Raw genomic sequence first — 16249 nt, forward strand, 5'->3', positions numbered from 1 at the left:
GGTTGTGAGTGTGTGTGCATGTGTGTGTGTTGTATGTGTGGTTGTGTGAGTGTGCGTGCATGTGTGTGTGTTGTATGTGTGGTTGAGTGTGTGTGCATGTGTGTGTGTTGTATGTGTGGTTGTGTGTGTGCATGTGTGTGTGTTGTATGTGTGGTTGTGTGCGTGCATGTGTGTGTGTTGTATGTGTGGTTGTGTGAGTGTGTGTGCATGTGTGTGTGTTGTATGTGTGGTTGTGTGTGTGTGCATGTGTGTGTTGTATGTGTGGTTGTGTGAGTGTGCGTGTGTGTGTGTTGTATGTGTGGTTGTGTGTGCGTGCATGTGTGTGCGTTGTATGTGTGGTTGTGTGTGTGTGCATGTGTGTGTTGTATGTGTGGTTGTGTGAGTGTGCGTGCATGTGTGTGTGTTGTATGTGTGGTTGTGTGTGTGCATGTGTGTGTGTTGTATGTGTGGTTGTGTGCGTGCATGTGTGTGTGTTGTATGTGTGGTTGTGTGAGTGTGTGTGCATGTGTGTGTGTTGTATGTGTGGTTGTGTGAGTGTGTGCATGTGTGTGTGCATGTATGTGTGGTTGTGTGTGTGCATGTGTGTGTTGTATGTGTGGTTGTGTGTGTGTGTGCATGTGTGTGTGTTGTATGTGTGGTTGTGTGTGTATGCATGTGTGTGTTGTATGTGTGGTTGTGTGAGTGTGCGTGCATGTGTGTGTGTTGTATGTGTGGTTGTGTGTGTGTGCATGTGTGTGTGTTGTATGTGTGGTTGTGTGAGTGTGTGTGCATATGTGTGTATTGTATGTGTGGTTGTGTGCGTGCATGTGTGTGTGTTGTATGTGTGGTTGTGTGTGTGCATGTGTGTTGTATGTGTGGTTGTGTGTGCGTGCATGTGTGTGTTGTATGTGTGGTTGTGTGAGTGTGCGTGTGTGTGTGTTGTATGTGTGGTTGTGTGTGCGTGCATGTGTGTGTTGTATGTGTGGTTGTGTGTGTGCATGTGTATGTGTTGTATGTGTGGTTGTGTGAGTGTGCGTGCATGTGTGTGTGTTGTATGTGTGGTTGTGTGTGTGCATGTGTGTGTGTTGTATGTGTGGGTGTGTGTGTGTGTGTGCGTGGGTGTGTTGTATGTGTGGTTGTGTGAGTGTGTGTGCATGTGTGTGTTGTATGTGTGGTTGTGTGTGCGTGCATGTGTGTGTGTTGTATGTGTGGTTGTGTGTGTGTGCATGTGTGTGTTGTATGTGTGGTTGTGTGAGTGTGCGTGCATGTGTGTGTGTTGTATGTGTGGTTGTGTGTGTGCATGTGTGTGTTGTATGTGTGGTTGTGTGAGTGTGCGTGCATGTGTGTGTGTTGTATGTGTGGTGTGTGCGTGCATGTGTGTGTGTTGTATGTGTGGTTGTGTGAGTGTGTGTGCATGTGTGTGTGTTGTATGTGTGGTTGTGTGAGTGTGTGCATGTGTGTGTGCATGTATGTGTGGTTGTGTGTGTGCATGTGTGTGTTGTATGTGTGGTTGTGTGTGTGCATGTGTGTGTGTTGTATGTGTGGTTGTGAGTGTGTGTGCATGTGTGTGTGTTGTATGTGTGGTTGTGTGAGTGTGCGTGCATGTGTGTGTGTTGTATGTGTGGTTGTGTGTGTGCATGTGTGTTGTATGTGTGGTTGTGTGTGCGTGCGTGTGTGTGTTGTATGTGTGGTTCTGTGTGTGCATGTGTGTGTGTTGTATGTGTATGTGTGTGTGCATGTGTGTGTGTTGTATGTGTGGTTGTGTGAGTGTGTGTGCAGGGTAATGGGAATATTCTTCCCCTGGCACTCTGCTCCTCTCTCTTCTGCTCACCTTGCCCCTTCCCCACAAAGGACTGTCCCCTACTATAAAGACAACCCCCAGGGAAGCCAGTGTAATGGAAAGTCCTAGGGCTCCCAACAAGCCCACCTTCATGACACCCCCCCGCCCTAGCCCCAGTGGTTGTCCCATTACCTCTCCCCTCCAAGCTTGGCTTCTCCCTCCTGCCCAGCTAATCCTTTCACTGTGAGGTCCTGTTGGCCCCTCTGGACACCCGTAAAGATGTGGCCAGCCAAGGCCAGGAGCAGAAGGGAGAAAGTCCCTCCCCTGTCCCACCACAGTCACTGTTAGAAACTACATCTGGATCATTGTTTTAATAGCTAATATTATTTTGTGCTAAGATTTACCTTAGAGGTCAAATAAAAATGACCGGATCATCTCAGGTGGAGTTCTGCCAAGCCGGCTCCATCCCCTACTCTGATCTCTTTCCTAGAGTCATTGATTTTTGGGATCTGAAAGCACCTGACTTTACATTGATTACTGTTAAATTTCTTCATGTTGATTTTGGCCCAGCAATTCTGCCTGGGAAGAGAGCTTTGGATCATCAATCAACTATATCAAAACAACTTGTGCTTTCGAGGTTTGGATGGACAAGTCTTTTGTGCCTTCATCCAAGTTTCTGGGAAAATTACTAGACAGGCTGGGCTAAGACAATAGTTTGCACTGGAAATTCATCTCCAAATCATTTCTTCCACACAAACTGCCCCATCTCCACCAATCTGAAAATATAGTCCTCCTGTCAAAAGGTGGGGAAGGAAGTTAATTAGAGGAAATGACCTTGGTGAGCCTGGGTGCACCCCCAGACCTTGGCACAATCATTTTCTACACACTTCTGGGATTTCTGTCTATCCAGACTTTCTGGCATGTTCCCTTTCCCGTTCTTTTTGGCAAAGAAAGAAGACTTTGCCCCACTCCCAGTCTCCTTGCATTTTCCTCCTCCATAATCCTTGGAAACCCCACAGGCTTTTAGAACTCCCTTCCATATAGAATAACTGTAATTTTTCAATCATAAAGGATAACTTCAAGAGTATATTGGTTATCAGTTGCTGTGTAACAAATTGTCCTTAAATTGGGCAGCTTTAAACAGCAAATCTTCCCCACCTCACAACTGCTGTGGGTGAGGAGTTGGCAGCGGCTTAGCTGGAAGGCTCTGGATCAGGGTTTCATGTAGTAACAGAGGAGACGCTGACCAGGGCTGTGGTGCCAGAAAGCTTGCCTGGGTCTGAAGGACCCATTTCCAAGATGGCAGACATGGCTGTTGGCAGGACACCTCAGCCTCTCACACAGAGGTTTGGGGCAGCAGGTCCTCCCCAGACGAGCAGGAGGCTGAGAGGACTCGCTGTCACTTCCTCCTCATTCCATTCATTTGAAGCAAGTGACTATATCTTAGCCCACACTCAGGGGACGGCAATAGGCCTCGCGTTTGAAGGAAAGAGTGTCCAGAAAGTGTAAGAATGTATTTTTAAATCACCACAGGGAGTGAAAAGAGATGGTGGTAGAACTCCAAGAGGACCCGTGGGATGTGAGCCAAGTCCGTCCTACCTAGAGAACATTTGGTCACCCAAGTGCTTCACGGCCCATCAGACATTCAGGACCAGCAGCCACGTTTGCAAGCCTGTTGTGACCCTCTGCGTGTCCACATGAGACCAAAACAAAAGCTCACAGTGCTTCGGCTTCACCATATGCAGAGGCATCCCAAATGTTCCATTCCATTCTATTTTCTTCTGTTCTACACAGTATGTTCTTAAAATATTGGTAGAACCAACTAAATTTATTTCACAGCTCACTAATGGTTAGCAACTCAGTTCGCAGAAACACACTGCTTTCCTGGGGTGTGCTTTCTGTGGGCACAGAAGCAACTTCTTTCACCATCTATTTCCAAGCTGTCCTTGGGTCAGGCCCAGGTTTCTTAACCCAGGTTTCTTCTCTCGTCCACCCTGTGCATGGGTACACCCAACCCTGAACTCTGCCAGGCCACTGAGTCATAGAATGTGTAAGAGACTAGGCTGGGAATGACACGTGTCTCCAGTACCGTGCCCTTTAGACTACTCAGTCATGGCTCTGTCCTATTAAGCGCCCTGTGGACCTCAGCATCCTTCTTAACCCAGTGTAAAACTCTAGGTCCCAGAGAGATAAAGTGGCTTTCCTGAGGTCACCCAGCTGGGCGGTTACGGGGAAGATACTGGAAGCCAGCCCCCCTGGCTCTCAGGCCACTGCTGTCTCTGCTAAGCCAGGGTGTTGTCAGCCTTGGGTGTTTCATTCATGGTATCCTAGACCTCGCTCTCCTGGGCAGGATTCCTCCCCAGCCCATTCCTCAATTGGCCTTGCTCCTTATCCACCACCCACATGACCACCAGGGAGTGAATGAGACCCCAGACTCTTTCTGGAGAGAACCTTACCTGGGGGCTGATTGTGGATCCAGCAGAGCTAAAGCCAGGACTGCTTCATGGCCTCCCAGGTGGCAGGGATGGGGGTGGGGAGTGCCAGCTCTTCCAGAAAGCCTGGCACTGTTCCTTGGGCTCCTGTCAGCCCCTCCCACACTGAGTCCTGTCACCCAAACTGGTCTATTTCTGGTCCATTGGGGTCAGTGGGCCTGGGGAGGCCAAGCCAGGTAAGGTTCCATATGGTATCCTGAGTGAGGCCTGCAACAGACCCAGGTCAGCCTCTGAGAGCCAGCTGAACTCAGAGTCCTCTCTCAGGGCACAGCAGCTGCAGGTGGCATCTAAGGTTGATACTTGGCAGGCATATGTCTCCTCTACCGGCAGAGCTCTTTTTTCCCCCTTTTTGTCTTGCCTGCATCTTTTTAAAATATCAGGCAGGGACTGGGCTGCAGTTCAATGGTAGAGTGTTTGTCTAGTGTGTGTGAGGCTCTGGATTTGAGCTCCAGCACTGGAAAATAAAATGCAGACCTGGGGTGAGATTGGACAGTGGTTTAGGGGGACCCAGGATCACCTGCCCTTTGTGTCCCAACAAGCCACATGCAATTCACAAAGGTCACACTGCAAAACCTGAGTTGCAGACAGGAAAGAGGTGCAGAACTCGGGATCTGAGGAAGACAGTTTCATTCCACCCCTTGTTAGCTATGTAGCCCAGGTCAGAAGGCCCCAGCTTTTCTACCTCAAAGGGGGATCCTGAAGCCTCTCTCAGATTCTCAGGCGGTGCCAGTCAAGCCCCCAGCATGGTGCCTGACTCAACATAGCCTGGATGCTGGTTACCTTCTATCCTGATGCTCTGGGCCCTGACTTAGCCAAACGATCTGGGTGAAGATTAAATGTCACCAAGCAGGCCTGACACAGATTCAGAGCAGTTGGGATACACCCTCTCCACATCTTGTTGGCACTTTCTGCCAAGGCCAATCTCATGTCTGCATTCACTAGTCCAAGAAAAGTCTCTCAGTCAAGTCCCAAGGTCCCGGCAAGTTCAGCTCACACCAGGTCCTGTAGCTGTTCTCGGTCCTCTTTGGGGGCCAGAGTCCCATCTCTGTACCGTATTGGGTGTTAATGGCTCCCAGGTGCCCCTTCTCTGAAGAATCTCTTCTTGAAGCTGGTAGAGTGGTTCAAGTGGTAGAGCACCTGCCTAGCAAGTGTAAGGCTCTGAGTTCAAACCCCAGTACCGCCAAAATAAATAAATAAAGTCCAAAGGAGCCAGTGGCTGAGGACGAATGAATGAGGTTTAATTTGTCCTGCTGAATCCCCTGGGGATGAGACTGCACCAAGTAACCTGCCCTGCCCTGTCTATCTCTTAACCCCTTTTCTGCCTTCTCAAAGATTTCCCATTCCCCAATCTTCACCACAGTCCACTCCCCACCCACACCCTCACTCTCTTCTCCTCCAGTGGACCCTGGACTCCTCTCTCTACCTCCTTCACCTCCACTCCATTGACCCTCACCCTCCCCACTCAACTTCCAGCAATGACCGTTACTTCCCACCAGCCAGCTCCCAAGTCCATGTGGCCACCATGTTGGCCTCCCTCCCATCCGGCCCTGTTTACTGTGCCAGCTCCTGCTGGGCATCTGCACATGGCTGTCTGGCACAGGTGACAGACTCTGACTCTAAAATCAAACTCTTTCCCCAAACCCAGCTCCCCTTCCTGGCCGCGGCTGCTGTAGACGACATTCCTGTCGCCAAGCTTGGCTGTGTCCTCCATGCTGCTTCTCTCCTGCTCTGCTGCCAGTCCTCACAGCTGTCCTTCACTCTCTTCTCAGAGCCGCCAGCCTCCTTCCCCTGCCTAGCTCATCTGTTTTGAAGCTATCTTGGCTGACTTTGCTAAGAACATGCGAGACACCGTTCTTCATGTCTACGGGTTCAGTTACTCAGCAGAACAACTTTTTGAGAGAGAATTATTAACATTTTATAGATGAGGAAACCAAGGCACAAACAGATGAAATAATTCACCAAAGCCCATAAAAAGTGGTGATTCCAAGGCCAGAGGTGGTGAGACAGGCATGTAATCCCAGTACTCAGACGCCGAGGAGAGAGAATCTAGAGTTCAAGGCCAGCTCCAGCTACGTAGTGAGACCCTGTGTCCAGAGAGACAGAAAGAAGGAACTCAGAACCACTCTGTCCATCCACAGCTGACACTGTTCCCAGGGCGCTAAGTCCCTGCGTTCCTGGTGCAGGTAGTGGGGCTTCAGGGACCTGAGAAAGTCCAAGCACTGCTGGTGCCATCCAATGCTAGGGTCAAGGGGACAGGTGCCAACAGCGCCCCCTACAGGGCTAGAACTAGAACTGAATCCCAGCAGTGCGTATCCAAGGTCCCCACCTTACCAGTGTGCTTTGCCAGTTCTGCTCACTCTGTCCATCGTGTCCTCTCTTGCCCTCACTTGGAGTCACTCCTCTGCTCCAGCACCCACAAGGGCTCCAGCTGTCGACCGGCTGAAGCTCCAAGGTTTATCCTGCAGTCAAGGATACCCCAGAATGACCTCCATTCTGACAAACACCGTGTCTTACCCTCCCGTCTCTATACTTCACTCCCGCTGCACCCCTGGTTGGGCTGTGTCTGTCCAGAACTGGCTGTTGGCCCTGTCCGGCTTGGTTCCAGTCCTTCCTGGGCTCCGCAGGCAGCAGGGAGCACTTGGAAAGTCACTACAGCTGCCCTAAGAGCACTCGCCTCTGCGGCTTATGCAAGGGTGCTGGCTAAGCCCTGGCCCCAGCCGCTGGTTCTCTGGGCATTGAACCCCCACCCTGCACCTGCTAGGCGACCTTGGGTGACTCTAAACCTCAACTTACTCATCCATGAAATGGAAAAATAACACTATTGCCGCCGAGTGGTTGCGGTGGGAATTACATGAGAAAACTCAGGTGAAGGGCTGAGAAAAGAACAGGATGTGTTCCCACGTTAAATGGTGACCATTTTAGGAGGGCAAGAACTGTCCCCTTGGCCAGGCCATGCACCCCATGACGGGGGGACACTGCCTATTGACTGGTCCTCCTTTAATCCTTGTTATAGCATTTTCATGAAGCTACAGATGAATCATATTAAAATGTCAATTACACCATACAAACTATCCCCTTCTCTTCCCCCTCCCCCAAAAAACCTCCCAGTATGTGTTCACTGCAACTAGGATAAACCCAGAGCTTCATGCTGTCCTGCAAGACCCAGCAAGCACCTCTCCACTTCACTCCTCACCCCTGCCCCATGGCTTCCTGCACAGTAGCCCCAGTCTCCTTACTGCTCCCAATCACCCAGGCTCCTACCACAGGGCCTTTGCATCTGCAGTTCCTTTGGCCTGGAGTGGGCTCCGGATGAACCATGACCTCTTCCCTGTGTATTCAGGTATGTGCCCTCATGTCACTGTGCAGGAAAGCCTCTGAATGCCCTGTCACACCAACTGCTCCCCACTGAGCCTTCTTTTGTTTGCCTAGAAATAGCACCTCCTCCTCTTCCTCCTCTTTCTCCTCCTCTTCCTCCTCTTTCACCTCCTCATCCTCCTCTTCCTCTTCCTCTTCCTCCTCTTTCTCCTCCTCTTCCTCCTCTTTCTCCTCCTCTTCCTCCTCTTTCTCCTCCTCTTCCTTCTCCTCCTTCCTACTACATTTTGCTTCCTGATATTTACCACTTAATGATATTTTATTTATTTCCTTTTTTGATTTGTTGGCTTTCTCTGCTGACAAAATTTAAACTCCCTAATGACAGAGATTCAAGATGGTTTTTCACTACTGCAAAACATGACAGGCCCACAAAAATATTGGCTGAATGAGTGAATGAAAGAATGAATGGATGAGTGAATTGAGCTAATGTTCAATGCACGTTCCTCACTACAAGGGCCTGAGTTCCCTCCTTCCTGGCCCAGGCTTTGGGAAGGCCGGGTGGGGTCATTTCTTCCCTGTGCCAACCTTGGCTTTGCTTCAGGGCCAGAGAGTCCTCCCTCACTGCCTGTCCCCTCCATGTCTACAGCCCACTTTCCAGGCCAGCACAAAGCCGTTCCTCTCTTCAATCCAAACAAGGCCCAGGAGGGCCGGAAGAAGACAGAAAAGTCTATCAAGTGTCTGGGGACTTAGACTGGCCACATCCACAACTGCCACCCCTTCTACATAGGCTGCTCCTCCTCCCCATCCTGCTCCAGTTTCTTCCAGGAAATTGGTAGTGGAGTCAGGATCCCAGGAGACTTGAGCTCCTGAGGGACACTTGTAGCAATAATTCCACCAGCCACAAAATTATTCCGTTAGCCCATTGTCCTCCATCCTTGGGGGGCTGGGAGCCAGGAAAGTGGAGAAAGGAGATGATGGGCAGGAATGACTCAGTGTCAGGGCCCCAGCGGAAATGGCAGCTGTTTGAGTAACTCAGCCAAGGCTGTGGGTTTCTGCTGAGGGCTGGTGTGGGTCAGGCTAGAGCTGATGGAGTGGGAGTTGGGGACCCATGACGCACACATAGGACAGCACCCGAGTGGACTCTGGCTCAGAGGAAAAATATCCAGGGATCAAGGATCAGTGAACTCCATCCACGTCTTTCTGTGTTCCTGGAGCCAGCTCCAAGGCAGTACAGGCAGGCTCAGGTTGGCTGTGTTGAGTTTTTGCAGACTGTGAGGTACAGGACTGTCCCCACTGACCGGGGATGATTGAGGCAGGTGATGTCTGAGCGCCTGCTAGAGGACTGGCTCGGATTTAGCTTGGGCTGGTTGGTTATGAGAAGTACAGAGTCAAGTTGCTTTAGTACCTCCAGGAGCCATCCACCCCGGGAGAGACAGTCTCCCCAGGCTCAGCCAGGCCTGTGTCAAGTGCAGGTCATCATCGGCCCTGACCCCTGGCCCAGAGTCAGTCCATACCGCAGGCCTGGCACCTGGGAGGTGCTTGGCACACACTGAATGGACAAGGATCCGCTGTGGTTCAAGCACTTGGGGACGCAGTGGTGGACTGGAAGGATAAGAGCCACGTTCACAGACACCAAGCCAGCAAACAACTCCTACACAGAGAATTTTAGTTCTGGAAAGTGCTCGGGCAGCAGCAGCATGCGGAGGTTTAATATCGTCAGGGTGGGATGGAGCGGACAGGACTCCAGCAGGAAAAGTGGCCATGGCTGCCTCCCTGAGGAGGTGACATTTGGGCAGAGACCCAAGTATTAAGGAATCAGCCATGCAAAAATTTCAGGGCAGAAAATCCCAGTGTCTCCAGCAGATGAGTGAATGAAGGATTGACCTTCCACTTCACCGAGGCTGGTGCATTTTAAGGCTTGAGTGCTCTGAGTGCCAGAGTCCCACGTATGAAGATCACCTTCTGTCATTCCCAGGAACATTCCAGAAGGTGACCTGGTCCTGTGAGCAGGCACTTCCAGGCGTCAAGGCAGCACATCATCCTCCCATTCACAATGGAACCAGCAATCTTCTTGTCAGTGTCTTGATGGTAATTAAAGGGTTATGGCCCAGGCAGTGGTGCTCTCACTCAGGGGGGGCAAAGGACAGCTCTTGTATGATATGCAAGATGGCAGCCTGGTCACTGAACATCAGGCAAAACCTCGTGGTCAATCCCTGACTGCCCAGCACCTTCCTGCAAGTCTCCTCAGGCAACAAGACTGGGACCTGAGCAGCAGGACAACAGCAGCAAGAGTCCCTTTGGGGTCCCTGTCCACCCCCTGGCTTCTCTGGGACAGCAGGCTGCCTGGACAAACCATCAGGACCCACCTGTGAAGGCGCAGGGATGCAAATGTGGTTGTGAGCGACAGAAGCGATTTTCATGCCCCTCGAGCTTTTGTGTGAGCATGATAACATTTTGAGATGTTCTCCTGCTGTTTGAGGGGTGATTTCAGTGCTGTCTGGGCTCCCCCACAGGTGGCAGGCTCCCCATGCTGTGTCCCCTGCTGGGAAGGCCCTGCAGCTGCCAGATTCCCTGGGGAGTCAAGAGCTGCTGCTTCCAGGGTTAGGGGAAGGACAGGAAGAGCCAAGTCTTTTTTCCTGCCTTCATTACATTCACTCATTCATTGCCCATACAGAGTGGGAAAGCCCAGATTCTGAGCAACCCTGGCTCCAATTTGGCTCCTCCACTCCTAGCCAAATAGACCAAAGGAAATTGTGTACTCATTAGTCAAGGATAATGACTTCTACACCTTGACATCCTCTTCCAGGGAACAGCACACATGCATATGGGTCATCTCAGCATACAGAAATGTACATGGATCACCTGTGCACATGAATGCATGTCGTTCACAACAGGCCCTCTCACCCATATCCAACACCACCTTGAGAACTGCAGAGCCAGGGACCAGGCACAGTGGCTCACACCTATAATCCCAGATACTCAAGAGGCAGAAATGGAGAGGATCAAGGTTTGAGGCCAGTCAGGCAACAAGTTAGTGAGCTCCCATCTCAATCAATAAGTCAGGCACGGTGACACCCCATGATCCCAACTATGCCATAGGTAGAGAATAGAGGTCTGAAGCTGGTCCCGTGCAAAAATGAAAAATAACTAAAGCAAAAACGGATGGGACTGGGGCTTCAGTAGTATAGTGCCTGCCTAACAATCGTGAGGCCCTAAGTTCAAACCACTACCAAAAAAATCACAGAGCCAGACTTGGCAATGCTCCTTCAATGCATTCACACCTGCTACTTCTGGGATGCCAGCAGGGGAAGTGCTATCTAGAAGCACAAGTGCCATGCCAACCAGGACAATTCCATGTGGTGTGAGGGGGGAGTAGGCACCCCCAGTGCCATAGAAAGAGAAGGGACCTCCGGGGAGGAGGACCACACCAACAGAGACTTGGAGACATGAAAGATATTTGAGGTCAGTGAATAAATAGTTCAATGTCACTTGAGCAAGGGGACCAAGGGAAGGATTGACAGGTTCCAGTAAGGGCTAGGGTAAAACTGCACCCTGACTGGCTTAGGTTGTCATGTGAAAGACTTGAGCCTGATTTTCTAGGCACAGAGATGGGGGTGCATAAATGCTTCCTTTTTCCCTGATTGGACTAAAACCCCATTCTCTGGCAAAGGCTTTAATGATAAATTTCCATTCAGTTAGTCAAAAATGAAAAAACACAGAACACAACAGACAACATCTTGGACCCTGGAAGCCAATGTAACATGGCTGGCTTTTTGAGAAAGGCTGACATAAGCAACCCAAGGTGTCACGAAGGACTTTCTGGGTCAGTGTGCAGACCCAGGGGGCTGAGGAGACCAGCTAGAGCAAACAGATCTAGAGACAAATTAGATAAATTTATTCAGCACTTATTATATGTCAAGCACTTCCCACCTCCGAGTTAGGTGCTGTGTCAATCAGTTTTCTGTTACTGTGACAAAATACCTGACCAAAGCAACTTAAAGATTTATTTTGACTGAAGGTTTTAGAGGTTTCATTCATGGTCACTCAGCTCCATTATTTTTGGACCATGGCAGGGAGACATGATGGAGAAAAGCTGCTTACCTCATGGCAGCTGGGACAGAGAGAGAGAGAAGAAGCAGCCAGGGACAACACAGAGCCCCCAAGGGTCTATTAGGTCCCACCTCTTAAGTTTCTGTCACCTCCCAGTAGCCCATCCAATTTCGAACCCATCAGTGGATTCATCTACAAACCTGATCAGCGCTCTCATGATCCAATCCTTCCCCAAGGCCCATCAGCTGGTAACTAAGCCTTTAGCACCTGGCCTTTAGGGGACAGTTTAGATACAAACCCTAGCAGGTGCTCTTGCTCTCATTCCACAGTTGGGGAAACTGAGGCACCAAGAGTTAAGTGGCTTGCTCAAGGGCACAGAGCCAGTGAGATGTGGGGCTGGGGTTCAGATCCTGCTCTGTCTGATACTTGCCACCTGGCCCAGAGGTGGTCTTGGGAGCAAGAGATGGGGTGGGAAGCCTAACAGATTTCCAGGATTCCCACCTTCCCTGGTTCCCCTGAACTAGCAACTTAAGCCTCGTGCCCCCATGCTGGGTCCTGGGAGGCCGACCGTATGAGTTGCTTCTGGAGGTCCCCATGACCTTGCTCTCCTGGCCAGTCTTGCAGGCATCCGCTTATAATGCTGTTCCCTAGCGTCAGGAGGTAGAATAGGCTTGCTTATACTGAAGATGGCACCCTAGAACCAAGCTGGGAGAATGTCTGACAATTAGGCACCAGAGGGCAGGGAGCCAGCGAGGGGCTGAGGCTGGGACTGGAGCCCCTGTTGGTAGTCATTACCCCCTGACTTTGCCCCTTTGTCAGGCTTGCCAGCCTCTGGAAAGAGTGCTCAGCTCTCTGGAGGAGAGCTCCACCAGCGTCTGTGTCAGTCCTCCCAGCCCTTGGGATTTCTCCCATTATGCCTTTGGTAGTCTGGGCTTTGTGCCTTGAGAGGGCACATGCCACCTCCAGGGTATGAGGAGAGCCTCCATCTGGGAACTGGGTGACCTTCATATTGAAAAGCTTCTTCCATCCCCAGAGTCCTGGTTGGCAGAGATCTCTGGAGCCAGCCTCTGGGAGGGGCACTGGTTTGTGAATAGTGACTTTTGGGGAGGCAGAACCCCACCTGCCCTGCATGGCTTGCCTCCAGCCCCTTTTGCTGTGCTGTGGAGAGGAACAATGATTCCAGCGACCGATTTACAGTCAGAGAAGGGACAGGAAGGGACCTGAGAATTTCATATGGACATTGATGCTGCAAAAATTGGTCTTTGAACAAAGGTGGATCCATTTAGATCCATCTGTCACAGATGGAGAAACTGAGGTCAGAGAGGGGAAATCACCTGGTCCATCGCAGACACTCACAGCACTGTCAGCTGCCCTTCCCGGGACCCTAATCTGGGAAAAGAATGGTTATTTCACACGAATCACTGTCCACACACCTGCAGCTGGTCCTGAGCTGGATTTATGAGCACCATTGTCCCCATCAGGGAAGCAGCTGGCTGCCCCTCGGCAGGGCTGCTTGAGTGTGAGACAACCATTTTTCTCAGGGCAGAAATAATCTCTGTTTGTTGAGGAGAGGTGTTTGTGAGAACTGAAATGCCAGCCAGCTAGGCACACCACGGAGCCCTGCCTGTCTGTGCTCCACAGCTCAGCCATACAGATGAGGGTGGGGAGGAAGGGACCCAGGGCTGGCAGAACGCACAGAAAGGGCCTTGGAGCATATGCAGGTGGAGAAACAGATGCCAAGAGGACAGGACAAAGACTTGTCCAAGTTCACGTGGTAAAAATAACACCTCCTCCATTGACTTCTCAGGCTCAGACTGCCTCTTCCCTCAGCATTTAAATTCAGGGCAGCAAAGGTCTGAGACAGCAATGACCAAAATGGGCCTCTCTCTATTTGTGAGCTCACGTTGGGGTCTTCCACCGAGTTTGGTTGCATTACAGTTAGCAAATATTCACTCGCCACTCTGCAGACTCTGGAAAGAAGAGGAAGTTGTGTTTGGTCAAGTGCGTTGCTTTGAACATGAGGTATTAACAAACATGACAGAGCAGAGGTCGATGTGTTTCTGTGGACTGACCTGCTTGTGAGGGTGACAAGAAGAGGTTCCCCTGAGCAGCCACTGGCTGATGGGTAGCTGGAGAGTGAACTGTATAGAGTGAATCTGAGTCAGCCTGCAGTCTGCAGCAGAGCCTCCCAGTTGAGCCCACCCAAACCAGAAGAAGCAGGGCCTGGCTACAGGTATGCAAGCATGAGAACAAGTGCTTGCCACTGTAAGCCCCTGAGTTTGGGGGCAATTTGTTTCACAGCATTATTTTGGCACTAGCTGACTGATGCACAGGCTCAGAGCTAGAGCCAGGGAAAGGGCTTGAGGTCTGAAATTTGGAGATGCAGTCTGCCTGTGTTCTCCCCTACTGTGGCCCTGTGTGGAAAAGGGAAGTCACCCTGTGCTCTGGGCACAGTGCTATGGAAGCCACTCCCAAAGAGTTTCTACCCCACTGAGACAATGTGGGTCACACTAGGAATCTGTAGGACCGGACAGGGCCCCAGGTGCTAACCTGGGATAAAGCTTCCACTCCCTCAGGACAAAAGGCCTGGCTGGGTCAGCCTGGTCCTTCGGGCTGTCTGGGGTCCTTACTCACTGGAGGTCAATAGCAGGAAGCGCCATGTCCAAGGCAGCTGGCAGAGAAGCAGAAGGTCTGTGCCCTGGACACCAGGGCAGTGTTCTGGGGTGCAGGCTCCGACCTGAGAGAACTGCATTCAGTTCCTAACTCTGGCCCTTCCTGGCTGTGTGACCTTGGACAGGGTGCTGCGTGTCTCTGGGCCTCCATTACATCATCTGCACAATGGGGCTCAATGCCCCTGTGTTGTGGGACGTCGTATGAAATCCGCAGAATGCAGGGAAAGACCCGGGCACAGAAGTGGGGACGCTGCTGGTGCTTTTAGGATATGACTCAAAATGGGTTTGAGTGCTCTGGGTCTCAGCTGCCCAGAGGCTGCAGTGGCCAGGTCCCATCTTCACTGGAGACTGCTGGCCCTTCCAGAATCCCCCCGGGAAGGGGGGTAGCCAGAAGAGTTTTTCTATCAGAAGAGACAAAATGCTTACTCTTTGTGCTCCAAGAGAGTCCCAGGAACACGGGGCCCATGACTTCTGCAAAGGTACCACGGTGAGTAGAGTGAAGACAGGACTTTAAGCTGTCCCTAGTGATGGAAACCAGGTCACAAGATTGGGCCACCTCAGGGCTTGTGCGGCCTGAGGAAGTGAGATGGAGCTACTGGGGTGGGTGCCCTGCTAGGGCCAGGGGTAGTTTCCAGCTCTGTCCCCAGCTCTCCACCCCCCCCCCACACACACACACTCCCCTGAGGACCGACCCTCTTGACAATCCAAGAGCATTTTCCTTGGGGGACCTCTGGGAGGACGGGCGCCTCTGTCACTCTCAAACTCACTGGGATGCACTGGGAGTCTGCACACAGGGCTATTCATCCGTCGGCCATTCTGAAGATGTTCAGTGGGCATCTACTACCTGCCAGGCCCTGTGTTGGGCCCTAGGATCCAGCAGAGACACTCAGACTGCCTGTCCTCAGAGAGCTTCCAATCCCAGGAAGGGAGGCAGGGTTTGCGGGAGCCAGCGCTCACACCCCATCCTTTTCACTCTAGTCCAGGTCTGGCCAAAGCAAGTCCTCTGGTCAATGTTAAGGTCATAAGGAGTGACCAGGGGGCCTGAAGTTCTGCTTTCCATCAATTTGCTGTGTCCTTTCATAAGTCACTTTCCTTCTCTGAGCCTGGATTCTTTGCTCTTTAAAGAGAGAGATACAAATGACCCTCACAGCCCTGTTCATTGGTGAGGTCCAGGAGCTGGTTCAGTCCAAGATATGATTGTTCCCGAGTAGGTCTTTGCTAAGCTTGCTCTGGCCACACACTGTGGCAGGGGTCACAATGAACAGGTCTGCTCCTCCTGTCTCCAGGGAGACCCTGATTTAAATGCTTATAAAGTAAACAACAAGAAAAGCCGTTTGGGACACCAGCAAGCTCAGTTCAAACAGTTTTCCTACTTACTGCTCCTTAATTCTCCTTTTTGCATAGTAATTAGAGACACCACTTGGTTTCAACCTGCTTGGCCGTGAGCTCCTGGGAGAAGGGTACCCAGACCTTGGCACAGCTTCCCAAGAGATAAGAAAATAATTGTTAATTACAAGATGAGTAGTTTGGGGAGCTCTGAGGAAAGTGGCTGCGATGAAGAGCAGAGGCTAAGAGCATGGACTCTGAAACCAGGCAGCTAGTTTCTTAACCTCTCTGTGCCTCAGTTTGCTCCTTTGTGAATAGGGGGTGATTAGTCTAGCCCTGGCCTACCTCAAAGAGCATTTGTGAAGATCAAATGAGCTACTGTTTGTGAAGTCCCTGAAAGCATTTGGGGGAGGGGAAGAACAGCCTTTCCCCTTCTTACCTGGCTCCAACCTGCAGAGCCCCCAGGACCTCCGCAGGCTGAAGGATGGAGAGTGGATGGGCCCAAGCCACACTTCCCCTGGCCGTCCCAGGACACTGGCCACTACAGAGGCAGGCGTGGCCAGGCCTTCCTGCTTCCTGCCTCTGCTTTCTTCCCAGCTTGGAGGTGACTGTGACTCTCCCCCACCCCCACCAGTTCC

At 51.3% G+C, this 16249-nt stretch overlaps 2 long non-coding RNA genes across 2 annotated transcripts; both read right to left on the reverse strand.

Moving 5' to 3' along the window:
• Window positions 1-5428: 5428 nt before the first annotated feature.
• Window positions 5429-7763, reverse strand: LOC141412451 (uncharacterized). The gene is made up of 3 exons (XR_012437296.1): window positions 7513-7763; window positions 6583-6710; window positions 5429-6335 (listed from the first exon to the last, which is right to left on the reverse strand). It is a non-coding gene; the product is annotated as an uncharacterized lncRNA (long non-coding RNA).
• Window positions 7764-11437: 3674 nt separating this feature from the next.
• LOC141412462 (uncharacterized) lies at window positions 11438-16039 on the reverse strand. Its single transcript, XR_012437307.1, has 3 exons — window positions 14712-16039; window positions 13686-13754; window positions 11438-13583 (listed from the first exon to the last, which is right to left on the reverse strand). It is a non-coding gene; the product is annotated as an uncharacterized lncRNA (long non-coding RNA).
• Between the last annotated feature and the right edge of the window lie 210 nt (window positions 16040-16249).

Source organism: Castor canadensis, chromosome 1 (assembly GCF_047511655.1).
Source record: "Castor canadensis chromosome 1, mCasCan1.hap1v2, whole genome shotgun sequence".
NCBI lineage: Eukaryota > Metazoa > Chordata > Mammalia > Rodentia > Castoridae > Castor > Castor canadensis.